General features: G+C 37.6%; 1 long non-coding RNA gene across 1 annotated transcript in view; it reads right to left on the bottom strand.

Annotated features, from left to right (window-relative positions):
• Nucleotides 1–6,643, bottom strand: part of LOC122022484 — a 30,636-nt gene extending 23,993 nt beyond the window's left edge. Inside the window, exons 1-2 of the long non-coding RNA XR_006122984.1 lie at nucleotides 6,178–6,643; nucleotides 3,477–4,647 (exon numbers count right to left, since the gene is read on the bottom strand). This is a non-coding gene — a long non-coding RNA (uncharacterized LOC122022484). The remainder of the gene's footprint in view (nucleotides 1–3,476; nucleotides 4,648–6,177) is intronic.
• Between the last annotated feature and the right edge of the window lie 11,408 nt (nucleotides 6,644–18,051).

Below are 18,051 nucleotides of genomic sequence, written 5' to 3'. Positions count from 1 at the left end.
CCGGGAAACCTCTCCCGGCTCGGCTTCTTTGCAGGATCGTCGGAGAGCTACATCACCAGTCGGAGACAGCGGAGCGTGCCACGTCCCCAGCGTCCGTCGACTCAGCGCTCGAACAGGATCACTGATGTTGCAGCACATTTGACATAGAAGCCAAAATATAACACCGTGTCATCTCATCTGCCTTGACCCATTTTCTATGTCTCTCTATCTCCTCTTCACTAGAATCCTTATCAGGCACGCTAGGATAGACCTCAAAAAGTACGAACTTGTATTCTTCAACAGTTAAGACAATGTCTAAGTTCCGTTTCCAATCAATATAATTTGGACAAGTAAGTTTGTTTTCCTTTAAAATAACAGCAAGAGGATTGAAAGCCATTTTGAAATCCTGAGAATCACAAAATAAAATATTTGGTCAAAACTTTAGAATTTAAAATAATATTAATTCTTTAAACAATATAATTTAAATTCACCAACACCTCAAAACACCGTGAATTTCGTATGCCACGATAGTGTGGACGTATAGTAATTCAAACATTTATAAGAGATTTTACCCATTAATTTTATTATGTTGTCAACATAACTTTATGACAAATAAAATTAATAGTTGGTTCATCTTCGGCCACACAAATAATAGCAGTGACTCCGATGGGGAGGATACTATTAAATGCGTTTAAGTATATACCATTACTTGATACTTAGTCCATTAATTAAGATTACGCCCCTTCAGATGGAGAAGATCACACATACCTAAATAATTTCCTATAATCATCCATAGAGGAAGTTTGATCTAGTGATCCGCAAACAAACTTATCCGATATGGAGAAAGACACTTAAAGCCAACGCGCAAGTTTTAATGCATCACTTACAAACCAGTAATGGAGACTGTGAAATTTATTTAAATAATCCCTCTCTTACTTAGTTATTTAAATTGAGGAATTTTAACATGCACACACATCATAGCACATAAAAACATCATATAAAGACAATAAATATGAAAATAAAATTTTCAACTATTATAACCTCATCCCCTCCAATATGCCGCCAATGGATCAAGCTGTTGCGTCTATCTTGCTTCCTTCTTCGCAGCGCCTCCGGTCCTCAAAATAGCACAACGCATAGCAAGGATACAAGCCGCAACAAAAAGAAATAAAAATTTACATCTATATTCCACAAAGGAATTTACATGTAATCTAGATCGAACAGAATGTAAAAAATAATACAGCAACCAGTACTTAATTATTATAATCATGCACAACACAAAACAACCTCGACATGCCCAAGGGTTCAAATCATACATAAAGACAAAAACCATAATAGTTGGACCTAGGACGCCTGCAACCACAGAGTTAATCTTTCTTGCAGATCCTACTATTATCCTGCCTAAACTTATATATGAGCAGTGCATAATTTAACCGAAAACCAATCACACAGAGCTAGAAACTTTGCTCTGATACCACTTGAAGACGCTGGAATTCCGTTTTGTTTCAATTTCCTCTGTACAAAAATTGTACAAGTACAGAACTTTTTCTAGCAACCCGCATGTTCGATCAAACATGTGTTTGATCAATCAAGTGAGTTCTTGACGGATCAAAGCATGCCTTGATCGAAGTACAAGATCGCTGGTCTCTTGTGTTGTTATTCAGGATCGATACAAAGAGAACTAAATAATTACACAGCGGAATCAAAAAACTAGTTGTACCTTTCCTTTGTAGCCAAAGACCTCTTGATATTCTATTGTATTCCTCTCCTCTTCTTGGACGTCGTGTGGGCGACGATCTACCAAGACAACAAACACCCTTCCCCTCTTTGTTTCCAAACCGCCGACCACCAAGAAAAGCTCTAGGATGTGGCGCCTTCTCCTCTTCTTCTTCTTTTCCAAGCCGCCATCCACAAATGATTCTAAGCCAGAGGAGGCGCCGACCCTAGCAAGGAGGAGAAGAGAATTGTGGGAAAAAAAAAATAGATTTTAGGGGGCACCACCTACTCCCTTTTATAACCCTTGTCGCCGGCCCTAGGAAGGTGAGATTAACCAAATTGTGGATGGGTGGATGTGACGCTTTATATAGAGGCTACAACAGAGACCTAGAGGAGGAATTGTTTTAGGCGTCCTGATGGGCTTGGGCTTCCTGTGTTCGACCCGAACACTCAACTCAAGTCCATCAATAATAATCCATACCACTAAAGAGTTATTATTGAACTACCGCACCAATTTCATATTACAATATGAGCTCCTTCTTATCATGAATGCGTTAATCTCCCTGTGTTTAAGATATCGTATGCCCGTTAATTAAATAAGTTACTGACAACTCAATTAATTAACATTTGATTCAAGAGTAGTACCACTCAACTTTATTATCATGCCAGACTAAGTCCACCTGCAGGGTTTACATGATAATCTTTATGAGCTTCTCAGGGGGACATTATCAGCCTAAATAATTAGGACACTGATTCCTTCTATAATCAACAACACACCATATAAATAGTACTATCTCCCAACTAATCGAACCTATTGATTTAACGAATAAATCTCACCCATTGATAAGTTAAAGAAATAAATACTAAGTATACGTGCTTATTATTATATATGGATTAAGAGGGCGCACATCCATAATAACAAATGTTTTGTTCTTTTATGTAATCAGTACAAATCAAACAACCTCAAACGATCCTGCTCAATACACACATAGTGTACTAGTGTAATTTTATAGTCAAGACAGACTAATACCAAATTACACTACAACCGTTCCAATAATTTTTCTCAATCCAACTTGGTTGTGAGATATTATTTATAATTTATAAGGAACCGATAATATGATCTTCTGTGTGACACCATATATCATGTTATCTACAATATAAATTAAATAGACAACTGCATTGACACATATATAAATATAAAATGCAAACATTTGACCAAAGCAATTCTCATTTCAAAATATTTCAAAACAGATGTTCATACAAAAACTAGGCTTATAGTATACATCCCAATAAAAGTTTCATTTACAAATATGAAAAGTGGGACAGTTGACATTATAAAAAGATGCCCCATGGAAATAGAAGAAAAAAACACTTTCAACTACAAAGATCATTAAAAATTTTATTTCACCCCCCTTACAATTTGATAAATTATAGCTTATAACTTCTAACCTTTGCAAAATCATCATACCCTTTCCCACCTCATCTCAACACTGTTAGGCCAATATAATAGCCAACAACAAATTGTTATTGAAGGGTTGCTGCCACAACGAGGTAAAAATCATATGGTCTTGACGTTACCTGTCATCTTGACATAACTTCTCAAGTTGAGGGGAGAAAAAATGGTATAGTTTTGCAAAGGTTGAGTACACTGTAATTTGTCAACTTATGGAGTGTTGAAACGCAAGTAGGAAAACTTTTGGAAGTAGATTAGAATTTACTCGATTTTAATGAATTTTCACATTATGATGCTAAAAATGTGCAGTATTGAAACATCCACCAACCTGCAGTTCTCCCTCGTACAATCAAAAACTATTCGAACATTACTGCACTTTGGGCAAATATCAACATCTATCAGTCGGTCACCGTCGAAGATGTTAGACGGCCAGTTGTTATAGTTGATGGGATATGAAACTTGCAGAACATCATTTTTAAACAATAAGTTCAGAGCGTCAATATGATAGATTGTTAGGTTAGGGATTCCATGAATCTGGAGAGCAAAATAAGATCGCTTTTTAGGAATTTGAAATGAAAACCTGAGCTAGTGCTCGGAGTCTTAATTTCCTCTAGAAAGATTACAAACTTAAGAGTTGAGACAGACTAGGAATAAAGAACTTGGTGTTGCTCAAGTGTGTCTAAACCTCTTACTCGTTTTTTCTTATATAGGCAGAGAAAAGTTGTAGATAAGATCAAAGCGGGTGCTTATTGGGCCCCATCGTCCTTTGATTCTCTACCTTTTGTCTGCCATTTACAAACTTTACAGCTATTCGAAAGGACGGCTTACAAATTTTACAGTTAATAATATTCGAAAAGGAAGGCTCCCCGAGGCTCAATCTTTTCTTCTTTATTAAAAGCACTTTTACATATGTCTTCTTTGGATACTTTTGGGCTCACCACTTGCTTTCTGATTAGGGCGGAGTTTCGAATAATACAAGAAACTCCACCCTAATAAGAAAGCAAGTGGTGAGCCCAAAAGCATCCAAAGAAGACATGTGTAAAAGTGCTTTAATAAAGAAGAAAGGATTGAGCCTCGGGGAGCTTTTCTTTTCGAATATTATTAGCTGTAAAGTTTATAAGCCGTCCTTTCGAATAGCTGTAAAGTTTGTAAATGACAGACAAAAGGTAGAGAATCAAAGGACGATGGGGCCCAATAAGCACCCGCTTTGATTTTATCTGCAACTTTCCTCTGCCTATATAAGAAAGAGCGAGTACGAGGTTTAGACACACTTGAACAACACTAAGTTGTTTATTCCTAGTCTGTCTCAGCTCTTAAGCTTAAGTTTGTAATCTTTCTAGAGGGAAATAAGACTCCAAGCACTAGCTCAGATTTTCATTTCAAATTCCTAAAAAGCGATCCTATTTTAGTATCTTCAACCGGCCTTTTAGCTCATAATGCCACTTTAGTATTCTCACTACACCATCAGCACTTAGTTGCATGCATCCAGGTACATGAAGCTGCAAACATTTAGCAAGTTAGTATGATGTATATGTTGAACACTAATATCAATTGATACTCAGATATTTGAAGTCTGATACAATTTAGAAGAGTGAAACCTTTCTCTGAAGCTAAAGTTAAAAGTGCCATGAAAATTTGGCCAGGGAGTTTATCTTAAATATGTGGAATAATATTGTCAAATACTGAGTGGACATATTTTTCTGGTTAATACAGTTTAAACTTCATTTCATGCATACCAATCATCAATCCTGAAGGTTTCACCCTGGGTCATTAAAGTAATAGACAAAAAAAATTAAAAAAAGTCAGAATAGACCAAAGAAACAGATTTTTAAATCTTGTTCCTTGGAATAAAGGGACTTATTACAAGGTAACTGGAGGATTAGGTGTAACAGACATGAGAAACCATGGGCTTAGCTCAGAACTTGGTGGAATGTGATTCCAAACAAGAAAGTGTTTACGAGGAGACATTGCAAATGACAACTGTTTCCAAACCAGCAAATATTCCCAAAGCAGAATACAAACTTTCAGTCCAAATACTTGGAAAGATATCACACAAATGAAACAATGTGCTTTATCAGCCATGATTATGTGGTAGGTGCATTAATTTCTGATATGAATACAGTGCATGAACCGAAAAATTAAATTTTTTCATCATCTGATGAACTAACGGTCTGATCCAAGCACCTGTATCCCTGCCATTAGAATGTTTTCCAAAACTGATATATTATTCAACAAGTTTGGTTGGATCTTTTAGCTAAGCTAATGATCGAGAATTCAGCCTGTTGGCTAAAAATTGAAACACAATTGTGCCTATACACATTTGCAAAGTATCAGTTTCTATGCTGTGAAATGGAAGTATCTAACACTTCAGAATCTTTTAATCTTAAAATAATAATACTTGTCATATAAACAATTATTCAAAATCATGTATCTACATTGTTTCGGTTCTCTAACCTTTACATTCTAGATTAGTATTTATTTATCTGATTTCCTAGCCTTGATTAATTCATTTTCAGCCATGATTGTATTTAGAAATCTCCTACATGTCTTTCCTTCTCATTTCATTGGGTTTTTACCAAAAAAAGTATATTACATAATTAAGAAGAAAAATTCTCTGATGGGATTTTTCTTTAATAAGAAAATCTCGAGTTCCTCTCATTGACAAATAATGGAATCTAATCACACAAAGTCAAAAGTTGTTCCAGTTCTTATATATACACACACCAATTCATGAAAACAAAATGGCCAAAGAAAACAATATAAGCATTCATTTTGGTGAGTCTTAGCTAGGTATATTGAACTATACAAGTAAAAGATTGTAACTTTGATTGTCTTTGATAAATATAGAAAGCGATATTTTGAATTAAGGAAGAACTATATAAATCCATATTGCCAGCAAAATAAATCCTTGCATATGCTACAGAAATTAAGTTGATCTCATCACAACAACGAGGAAAAAACTTCAATTTTTCGAATCAAAACGAAATTAATAGTTCTTAAATCGAGAGAGCATTAGATCAAGTAAACACCTTGGTGATGCCTCGATTTCGATTCACAACCTGCATGAGCCCATCGTCGGTGACCTTCCAGCAATCCAGGATTGATAAAGCCTCCAACTTCCCATCGGCCCTCGACGTGATACGGACGAGGGCTTCGTCAGTAAGCCGCGAGCTCAAAGGCGCTCGATCGCGACGCGCCGCCAAAGCAAGATGTCCAGCGAGACCGAGTCCCTGAAGAGGCGCGAGACGCCCTGGAAGGCCAACCACTCCGGCAGGCGGAGATAGCCAAGGACCAGGAGCAGCGCGCCGGATACATCGACGGCCGGGGAGGCGGCCACGGGGTTAGGGTTCGGACATCCATCGCATGCTTCAGATGGCGGCCGGGCGTGATTCCAAGAAGATTGTGGCATACGTCGCCAGCGGAGAGCTCGATTCAGAGAAAAAGAAGAGGAGCTCGAGGTTTGTTGTCAATCTCCAGTCCTCCTGCTCTAAATCCCGAGATATTGGATAATTTTTAAAATACTCCTTAATATATACTAAATTTTAGGTAATTTTTAAAATACTCCTTAATATTTACTTAAGTTTATAAATACATGTAAGATTTTTATAACAAAGATTTTTTTTGAATTTTTTTTAACTAAATTCCAAAAATACTTATAAGATTTTTAAAATAAAAATAAAAACTTTTAAAATACATTTTGATATTGATAAAATTATTTTTAAAATATTAAAATTAATGGTCTTCATTTATTAATTTTTGTTATTCTTGTATCATGCGAACTCCTAAATAATTGAAGGAAAAAAAATACCCGTTTTCACACATTAAATAAATTCAAAACGTAACTTTTATAAAAAAACTAATTTTAAGATATTTATCTCTTTAAAATTCAAACTTTAATTCTTCTAAACACACCCATAAAGCAACACCCTTTATATTTATTATTATAGATGTTCTATATTGAAAAAAGCAATTAAATAATAATAATTTCATTGATATACCGAACATTATTTGTCCAGCATTGTCCGTGTGAATTACAAAGGATATAAAATAAAAAATTAAATAAACGAAGTTTCTGTGTTTACAAGAAAGGATTACTTTTCTGTCAGTCTGCCAATGTGATTTTGTTGTGTTTGATGCTGATAGAAGCTCTTCCAATTTATCCACTGCTTCTCTATCCATGAATGCTTACCCACTTGTCTTGCTTCCGCCAGGCTCACCTGGTTCATCATCAAATCAATGTAGCAAAAAAAAAAAAAAAACGAAATTCAGAAATTTGCAGGTTTGATTTAGTGTTCTTGATCTGTTTGATGCATATGTACGTGTGGAGTTGCAGGATTTCCACTTCTGACTGACTCACTCACCCATTTGCGCTCTTGGTTATTCATTTCCGGTCATTGCTGTAGCACCTCTGTGACTTCCATGGCAAAGCTGTAGTGGACCTTGTCGCAGTCCTCGCTTAGCCAATTGCCGAGATTACCATGTTAAGTTACGGTGAGTGTAACTTGTGAGGTTAAACTGAAGTAATAGCGACAACTGAATACAACATATTCGTCCATAGCTCCAAAGGTTGCACAATCTATTTGGGTCGGCAATATGAATCTTATCTTCGATTGAGCTCGTTGTGAGTTATGTCTCTTGGCAACTGAATTCACCTTCTATGTATCAATGATCTTTACACTATTTTGAGTAGCTCTTTCCCTTTCAATAATCATTCATTACTTTCATTGGAATTCATATCTTTTTGGTCAGTATCGTATCTAAGATTTTGATGACCTGAGTCAAATTTTAATAAAAAAGAACTTTTTATATCGTCTTACTACTATATTAATTTAAAAAATCATTTACACTTTAATATACAATCCTTCTTTCAAGATGCGATCAAAATTTTTTAATGAGGTTACAAAATATACAATATATTTCAAAATATAATAAAAAATAAATATTATTAATAATGATTTAATACAATATATTTTGCTTCCGTTTTAGCTATAAAAGTACAATATATATTGCTGTCGTGTTTCAGTGAGCCTGCAACATGTAAAGTAAAATATAAAGTTAAGTAAAACTTAACATTACAAAATATAATCAAATAAAAAAATAAATATTATCAATAATCATTTGAATACACCATGTCTTGTTGTTTTAGCTGCAAAAATATCAATTAAACCTGTATAATCAAGATGTTCAATTATTTTCTTTTCAATAGACAACATCGCTAATCCATTTAATCTTTCTTGTGACATGGTTGATCAGAGATATGTTTTAATCAACTTCAACTTGGAAAAGCTCCTTTCTGTAGATGTCACTGTAACTGGTATGGTCAATAAAATTTTGTATGCAACATGAGTATTTGGATAACAATTATCCATATTTTTCAAATAATTCAAAACATCTATTGCTCTTTTTACTTCCACCGGTAAAGACTGTTTCAAGATTGATAACTCCATATATAAATTATCTCCATCAATATCTAACTTGCCATTATATCTCAATGTTTCTTCGAGATTTGTACAAGATTTCATTAGGTTATCATTATTAGTAAACTTTAATCTCTCTAGATTGAACAAAAACCCAAATATTTTTTCATACTTCTAAAATTATTCGAATCAAGTTTTTAGTGAAGAAATAGCTTGATCCATTAAGAAGATAAAATAATTAACTCTAAAAGATTCTTCAACTGATTACATCACATCTTTACTATTACTTTCATCAAATTATTTCTTTTTTCGAATAATGCATTTTTCTTTAAATGTAGCTTTAATCTCCATTTCTTCTGCCATTTACTTTGCTTCTATTATAGCCTTATCCAATCCAAACTCTTAATACTCCTCAAAAGTAAGAATAAGTCATTTTAATTGTTTAATTGCAATATCAATATCCATATTTTTACCTTGAAGGAATTTACTCACAGTATTGATCGCATGTAACAACTTGTACCAAATTACTATGCCAAGCAAGAATTCAAAATTTTCAAAGTCATATGTTGCCAATGATTCAGCTTCACTCTTTGTTTTTGGATCTTTACTCGTTTGTGCCAAATCAAGTAAAGCATCTCTAATTTTTTATGTTTGTTCTTTTATAGCTCTCACGCTTTCAACATTACTTTCCCAATGAGTTTGTGACAATGGCTTAATTGTCAGGCCTTTTACATGATCTTTAAAATTTTCCAACGCTTGGTAGGAGAGGAAAACAATCTATAAATACGTTGTATCACTCCAAACATAGACATAGCTTTAGAACAACAATTAGCCATATCACATAATGTCAAATTCAGACTATGACATTCACAAGGTATATAAAAGACTCTATGATTTATTTCAAGTAATTTTTTTCGCACCCCATTATGCTTTCCTTTTATATTGGATCCATTGTTATCGTTGTCCTCTTATATCATCAATGTTCAACTCGAGATCATTCAACATATTTTTTAGTTTAGTAAACAGTCTAAATCCAGAAGTCATCCACTTTCAAAAAAGCTACCCAGTATTCTTCAACCATAATAGAGTTTGTTGAATTATCCACACAACGAATTATAAGAGACATTTGTTCCTCATGACTTATGTTTGGAATGCAATCTAGTATAACTGAATAATATTTCTCTTCTTTGATTTTTCTAAGAATTGTAGTTTTTACTGTTGGAACCCCAAGGTTGTTTTGGTGTGATCAACAAGTTAAGTTAGGTCCTGTGTGTTTTTAACCTTGTATCTAAGTGTGCTAGAGCTTAGGAGCACAGGGAGTCGAGTGGAAGACGCAGCTAGCGAGAAGGACGGCACGCGGAGCGTCTGAGGGACGAGGTGCTGCAGAAGAGTACACCGACGGACGAGAAGGAAGCATGCGGTGGTTCCGAGGGACGAGAAACCGGAGCGGAAGACTGCTCGAGGAGCAAGAGACGCAGCTAGCGAGAAGGTCAGCACGGGGTGTGACCGAGGAATGAAGACTGCAGATGAGTACGCTAGCGGACGAGAAGGAAGCACGCGGCGATTCCGAGGGACGAGAAGCCGGATCGGAAGCCTGCTCGAGAAGATCTAAAGTTGGGTTTGGGTGAGCTCTATTTCGGATGACAGAAATCACCCAAGCGAACGGAAGACTCGGACTGAGGCAAATGGAGCCGGAGCAGAAGACTCAGGCTGAAAAAGTCAACGGGGTTGACTTTCCCAGCCGAGGCGTCCGAAACTGTCTGGGGAGCTTGGACCAGTCCGGGGCTCCCGGAACCCTTCCGGGCGCTCGGAGTTGACTTTTTGACCAGATCGCGTCAATCGCGATCTAAACGTTAGGGGATAAAGTTTTATCCTCCCAGGGTGCTTGGAACCCCTTCGGAGCGCCCCGACCAAGGCTATAAATACAGTCTTGGTCCAGAAGCTTTCAATCAACTCAGAAATTGTAATTCCAACACTTGTGTGCTTCTTTTAGATTTTAGCTTCTTTCTTTTTACGCGTTCATTACTGTAAGAGGCTTCTCCGCCTGAAGGAGATATTCTAGTGCTACATTTTCCTTGGATTAATAACCTCCCCGGTTGTAACCAAGTAAATCTCTGTGTGCCTCATCTTTTCAGTTTTAATTTATTGCTTTCTTAATTTATGCAAGTATTAGTTTAAGAAAGTTCGAGAATGGTTTTTCTTTTTTGTTGGCAGGCTATTTAACTCCCCTTCTAGCTGAACACCGCGATCCAACAAGTAGTATCAGAGTCAAGGCACTTTAGGAGGACTAACCGTCGAATGAAGCAACGATATAATGGTCGGACCAAGCATCTACCCGCCGAAGTTCGAAGGGGAATTCGCTAGCTGGAAAAAGAGAATGCAGGTATTCTTTAAAATTGATTTTGATTTAATGTTAATTATGGAATTCGATTTTACAGCACCGGAAGGTAAGGAGAAATACCACTGGACGAAAAAGGAGCAGGCCGACTACGTGGCAAACGGCAAAGCCGAGTACCATCTACTAACCGTTCTTCCGCCACAACAAGTCAACCGGATCGGCAAGTACGACTCCGCGAAGGAACTTTGGGAGAAGTTTCTTGAACTGCATGAAGGAACGTCTGAAGTAAAGCTTGTAAAACGAGATTTACTCTGCAACCAGCTCACCAGCCTGCGACTTGGGGAAGACGAGACAGTTGCACATCTGCACTCAAGGATAAAGGAAATCATCACCGGACTTTCGAATTTCGGAGAGACGGTAAGTAACTGAGATTCGCTAAGGTACGCACTAAATTCCTTTCCTAGAAATTCAAAATGGGCGTCACTAGTAGATGCCTTTTATATTTCAAAAGACTTAGAAAAAATTACATTAGAGGAATTCTTTTCTACATTTGAAGTGCACGAATCAAGATGTGTAGGTACGAAGGAGCCCAAGAACAATGTCGCCCTTAAAGCATCAAGAGACGAACCTAAGTCGGAGTCTTCTCTCGACGACGAGGAAATGGTAATGATGGTAAGACGATTCAAGAAATTATGTAAGTCTAGAACTACTAACCATTCGCAGTAGAAAGAAAAGGACCATCCGCTGCTACCACTGCGATGAAGAAGGGCACGTCAAGGACAACTGCCCCAAGCTGAAGAACAAGGACAAAGATAAAGGTAAGAAGCCTGTTCAAAAACGCAAAACATTAAAAGTGACATGAGACGATATGTCGTCCGAATCGGAAGTCGAGGCGTTCTCCGGGCTTGCATTAATGGCGAGTCATCAAGACGACGACTGCGAGTCAAGCTCTTCCGAAATGAGCATCGAGAGCATCGATGAAGGGGGAGCCACATCGGAAGATATCAGCAGTTCAGGGGGAGACACGGACAACGAGATCGACAAGGTAAGTCAGGTACGATCTCTTCCTTCCGATAAACTCTTTAAATTCGTTAAATTATTAACAAAAGATTACTGCAAATTAGAAAAAGAAAATAAAAATTTCAAAGTAATACTAGCTAAATCTTGCCCTCTAGAAGATTTAGACAAATCAAAATTAGAAAATGAAAATTTGAAATCAGAAAATAATAATTTGAAAATGCAAATAGATGTCTAAAAAATCATGCATGCTCAAATAAAACATATTTTAGAAAATACAACAATTTAAATTGATATTTTTGATATCATAAGGGACAGATTAAAAATATTTCAAAGAAAAATATCCCTAAGAAATTCCTAGTTAATCTAATAGGTCGGAACCTATATTGGGTTCCTAAATCTTGTTTAACTTGAATTTTTAATCAGATTTAGAGCTTTCAGCGAGAAAATTAGACATTAAAATTTCTCTATGAGGCTTTGTCTAAGGAAGTGGTTGTTGCTACAATAACCAAGAGGGACTAGTGCCTCGCCACGACCTGGAAGCCAAAATATTGAAATAAAATATTTAATTAACTTTCTGATAAAACATTAAGATTAAATTTAATAATGCTTTAAAAACTCTTTTAAATATTTTTTAAAATTTTCAAAATTCTTTTACTTAGAATTTTTTTTTGTGCGTAAAAGTTTTACTTAAAAGTTAAATTTTTTTCTGAAATTAGAAATTTCTGCTTAACTTAGAAAAATTTTCAAAAATATTTTTGTAAAATTTCGTAAGTCGGGATTTTTTTTAAAATTCTCTTACACAAAGCTTTACTTAGAATTTTTTTTATGTTTTCCTTAGAAAATTTTCTTACCTAAAGTTTTACTTAGAAATTTTTTAACTTAGAACATTTTTTTTACTGGAAATTATTGCAAATTCTCTAACTTAGAATTGATTTAATTTAGAATTTTTGTTAAGAAACTTAGAATTTTTTTTTTAATCCCTTAGATTGTTTTTTCAGAACCCCATTTTTTTGCGATCAAAGGGGGAGAAGGAAAAGTATAAGTCTAGGAGGAGGTAGACCAAAATTTAAATTTTCTATCTTTTTGCACTTTATTGCAAAATTAGTTAGTTTATTTTTTATGTCTATTTACCCTAGCTTAACTGGGGTTGCTCACATAAAAAATGGGCAGATTGTTGGAACCTCAAGGTTGTTTTGGTGTGATCAACAAGTTAAGTTAGGTCTTGTGTGTTTTTAACCTTGTGTCTAAGTGTGCAGGAGCTTAGGAGCACAGGGAGTCGAGCGAAAGATGCAGCTAGCGAGAAGGATGACACGCGGTGCGTCCGAGGGACGAGGCCCTACGGAAGAGTACACCGGCGGACGAGAAGGAAGCGTGCGGTGGTTCTTGTTGGTGCAACCTTAGGTCAAGGTTGACCTGACTCGAGTTGACCTGACTCGAGTTGACCTGACTCGAGTTGACCTGACTCGAGTTGTATTTTGATGTTTGACTTAGGAAGATTGTTGGTGCAACCTTAGGTCAAGGTTGACCTGACTCGAGTTGTATTTTGATGTTTGACTTAGGAAGATTGTTGGTGCAACCTTAGGTCAAGGTTGACCTAGTTGAGTTGTATTTTGATGTTTGACACTCGTGGAAGAGTTGTATTCTTGATATGGGACAAGAATAGATGTTTGGGAGATTATTGGTGCAACCGTAGGTCAAGGTTGACCTGGTTGACCTGATTCGGGAAAAAGTCCAAGTATGGAGACTTGGCAACGGAAAAGTCCAAGCAGGGAGCTTGGCACTAGAAAAGTCCAAGTATGGAGACTTGGCACTGGAAAAGTCCAAGCAGGGAGCTTGGCACGCGAAAAGTCCAAGTATGGAGACTTGGCACGGGAAAAGTCCAAGTATGGAGACTTGGCTTTGGAAAAGTCCAAGGAGTGAAGCTAGGCATGAAAAGTCCAAATGGAGACTTGGCACGGGAAAAGTCCAAGTATGGAGACTTGGCACTGGAAAAGTCCAAGTATGGAGACTTGGCACGGAAAAGTCCTAACTGGGATGTTAGGCAGTGTGGAAAGTCCTGGTGAGTGAAGCCAGGCAGTGGGAAAGTCCTAACTGGGATGTTAGGCAGTTGGAAAGTCCTGGTGAGTGAAGCCAGGCAGTGAGAAAGTCCTAACTGGGATGTTAGGCAGTTGGAAAGTCCTGGTGAGTGAAGCCAGGCAATAAGAAAGTCCTAACTGGGATGTTAGGCAGTGTGAAAACCCTAGTGAGTGAAGCTAGGTGAAAGTCCTGGTGAGTGAAGCCGGGCAAGGGAAAATCCAGATGGATCAAGGGTGATCGGACATCTGGTGATGGGAAGTCCAAGTAGGTCATAGGAGTGACCGGATACTTGGTACGGAGAGAAAAGTCTAAGTGGGTCAAAGGGATTGACCGGACACTTAGCGGGGAGTCCTAGCAGGTCAAGGGAGTGACCGGATGCTAGGCGCAATGTACCAACAGGTCAAGATTGACCGGATGTTGGTTTGGACTTGGTTTGGGCGAAAACCATGAGCTGGATCGATCTGGTGATCGATCCAGTGATACCGAGAATATTCTGATCGGTCTGGTGACCGATCAGTAACACATCAGTAGCATACTGTGTGTTAACTGATCGGTCTGGTGACCGATCAGGAGTCGATCAGAAGCCGAACAGGAGCGAGGCGCAAGAGGGGCTGATCGGTCTGGGGACCGATCAGTACAAAGCCTGGTCGGTCTGCGGACCGATCAGGAGGTTCCCTGATTGGTCCATGGACCGATGAGGGACGGAACAGAAGCGAAGGAGGAAGGAATGGATCGGTCTGTGGACCGATCCACATGGAGCCTGATCGGTCCACAGACCGATCCAAGCACTAGCCGTTGCGACGCAACGGCTAGATTTCTTCTGTGTTTCTTCGTTTTCTTCGCAGGTTATAAAAGGAGGGCTGCTGCTGCGAGCCTTCTCCTTCTTCTTCTTCCTTCTTCCTGTTCTTGGAGCTGCTGCTGTGATCTTGAGCTTTGTTGAGTTCCAAAGCTTCGTGTGAGCTTCTTCGACTGGGTTCCTGTTGTTGTAGGCGTCTCGTGAAGTTGCTGCTTCAACCAGTCGACGAGAAGGCAAGCGTGTTTGTTTTTACATTCATATTGTCTTGTGCTTCTTTGTATTTTGTGTACTTCTATCGCAAGAGTTATTGTGGCGAGGTTTCTCCACCCACAAGGAGTATATATTAGCCGGTTCTCCGGGGACTCATCCACCGACGGATTGATAGGCTTCGTCCACCTTACGGACACGCCGAGGAGTAGGAGTTTCATCTCCGAACCTCGTTACATCGCTGCGTCTAAGGTTTGATTTCTCCATTTACGTTTCTGTTGTTATTTTTCCGCTGCGCTAACCTGATTTGTAGAAAGAAACGAGCGATTTGGGGCGGCTATTCACACCCCCCCTCTCTAGCCGAGTATGTAGGATCCTAACAGTTCTGAGGGACGAGAAGCCGGAGCGGAAGACTACTCGAGGAGCAAAAGACGCAGCTAGCGATAAGGTCGGCACGGGGTGCGACCGAGGAACAAAGACTGCGGATGAGTATGCTGGCGGACGAGAAGGAAGCACGCAGCGATTCCGAGGGATGAGAAGCCGGAGCGGAAGCCTGCTCGAGAAGATCGGAAGTTGGGTTGGGGTGAGTCATATTCCGGATGGTAGAGATAACCCAAGCGAGCGGAAGACTCAGACTGAGGCAAATGGAGCCGGAGCAGAAGACCCGGGTTGAAAAAAAAGTCAACCGGTTGACTTTCTCAGTTGGGGCGCTCGGAACTGTCCAGGGCGCCCGGAACTGTCCGGGGCGCCTGGACCAGTCCGGGGCGCTCGGAACCCTTCCGGGCGCCCGGAGTTGACTTTTTGACCAGATCGTGTCAATCGCGATTTGAACGTTGGGGGATAAAATTTTATTCCCCCAGGGCGCCCGGAACCCCTTCGGGGCACCCCGATCAAGGCTATAAGTACAGCCTTGATCCAGAAGATTTCAATCGACTCAGAAATTGTAATTCCAATACTTGTGTGCTTCTTTTAAAGTTTAGCTTCTTTCTTTTTGCACGTTCATTGCTGTAAGAGGCTTCTCCGTCCGAAGGAGATATTTTAGTGTGACATCTTCCTTGGATTAACAACCTCCCCGATTGTAACCAAGTAAATCTTTGTGTGCCTCGTCTTTTCAGTTTTAATTTATTACTTTCTTAATTTATACAAGTGTTAGTTTAAGAAAGTTCGAGAAAAGTTTTTCTTTTTTGTTGGCAGACTATTCAACCTCCCTTCAAGCCGGACACCGCGATCCAACATTTACTTCATTTGCCAACATCTGAATCAATTCATTTTGAATTTTTAGACCAAGATATGTGTCATGTGTCTCATGTGCTTGAATACGTCGTATGTGCTCTTGCATTATTGGATTGAACTCAGCAATCATTTCAATCATTTGCAAAATATTACCATTATTCTCAACATAAAGCTTTTCACAATTTCCTCGATATGCTAGATTATTTTTTGCAAGTCTATAGGCAGCAACAATTAACCTCTTTAACACTAATCTCCAATGCTCTTTTTCTTTATTAATTTCTATTTGAATGCTTTCATCAATTGCTTTGTTTTTCAGCCTTTTTTTCCAATTCATTCCATGTTGTCATACCACCGTTATGTTCCTTACTTCCTTCATGCTTTGTAATACAACGAGTTAAATTATGGCAATCCTTGTAGCCTTCAGTAGCTAATTAACTAATTGTATTCATGTTGTTGTGATTTATGAATAACTTACAACAAAATCAAAATATTCTATCCAAGAAAGATGAATAAGCTAGCCGTTTTCTATCCTTTTTTCTCTATTTTGCAGTATCCGTTCATAATGCAATGCATCAAAATGTCTACCAGCTTTATCTTTAGGAAACAAGATACCATCAATTCTAGTTGGACCTTTCTCGACTAAAAAATCTCTTAAATTTTGATCAATTTTTTCCTATTTCCAGGATCATCAATATTCAAATGTGAAAAAATCTCTTGGTCTATAGTTTCAGGCTAAACATCAAAAATATTATCATTATCTTCTTCATCTAAGTCATTCACAATTTCGTTGTTCAACTCTCATAATGTTTTCAATCTTCTTTTCCATAACCATTTTGTTATTGATATTAAAGTATTAATATCTTCTGCCTGACTTTGAATAAGTGTCTCTTGTCTTTGTTTTCTTTTTCTTTTTTGAGATCCAGATAAATATTTTGGAGGCATGATTATATATTATATCTAAAAAATATTAAAAAAAAACAATGTGTAAGAATTAAGAAAGAAATAAAAAATAATAATGGAAAAGAGGCAAAGTTTATAGGATAAAAAGCAAAAGAAAAGAGAGCTAAAGAAAGACAAGAAATAAAAAAAACACATTCAGGATAGAAAATAAAGGAATTTTACTTGAGGGCTTTCGTCATCGTGTGCAATTTGGGAAGAACTAAATGTCTTTGGCTACGCCGAATTGGTCCACTTCATTTCCTCTACAGGTCCCAGACAATATAAGGCCTATAAGCATTTGCAAAATAAATGCATCCAAATCTAAGTTACCGTGAGAATGATTTCATAGTAAATTCATCAATCATGTTGATAAATCTGCAAGAAAAAAATTGCTAAAAGAGTGACAAAATAAAAATGAACACCATATTCTTCCTATTTCCAACAGTTCAAAGAGGTGAATTGCTGATGCTTACAATTATATCGTAATTGTAGTTGCTGTTCAGCTGCTAAGTTTGGGGAAATTGTACAATTTAATATGAATGACTTGAGGAACGAAAGCAGTTAAAATCATGGCCATGATCTTTCAATGACTCTCCAAATCTCGCACCTAAAGTAAAATGCAAATACTAGTCTTCTAAGAGAAATGAAAAAACAATAAAATCATATCCAGAATACTGAGCTGCTAAGCATGATTGTTCTATTTTATTGATTACAACTAAGCATTTTCAAACTCCCGTTATCATTCTCCACACTTTTTTCCTGGTATTTAATCTGATTTATTAATATCAGGAAATGAGAGGGAGTGCTAGCGGAGGTTGAAGGCTTCCAGATGACACGAGACTCTACTGTAACAAGAAACAATTTAGAAAAAAGATTT

This window comes from Zingiber officinale, chromosome 9B (genome assembly GCF_018446385.1).
Source record: "Zingiber officinale cultivar Zhangliang chromosome 9B, Zo_v1.1, whole genome shotgun sequence".
NCBI classification, from domain to species: domain Eukaryota; kingdom Viridiplantae; phylum Streptophyta; class Magnoliopsida; order Zingiberales; family Zingiberaceae; genus Zingiber; species Zingiber officinale.
Note: the sequence above shows the minus strand (reverse complement) of the source record. Positions and strands in the feature narration are given on the sequence as shown.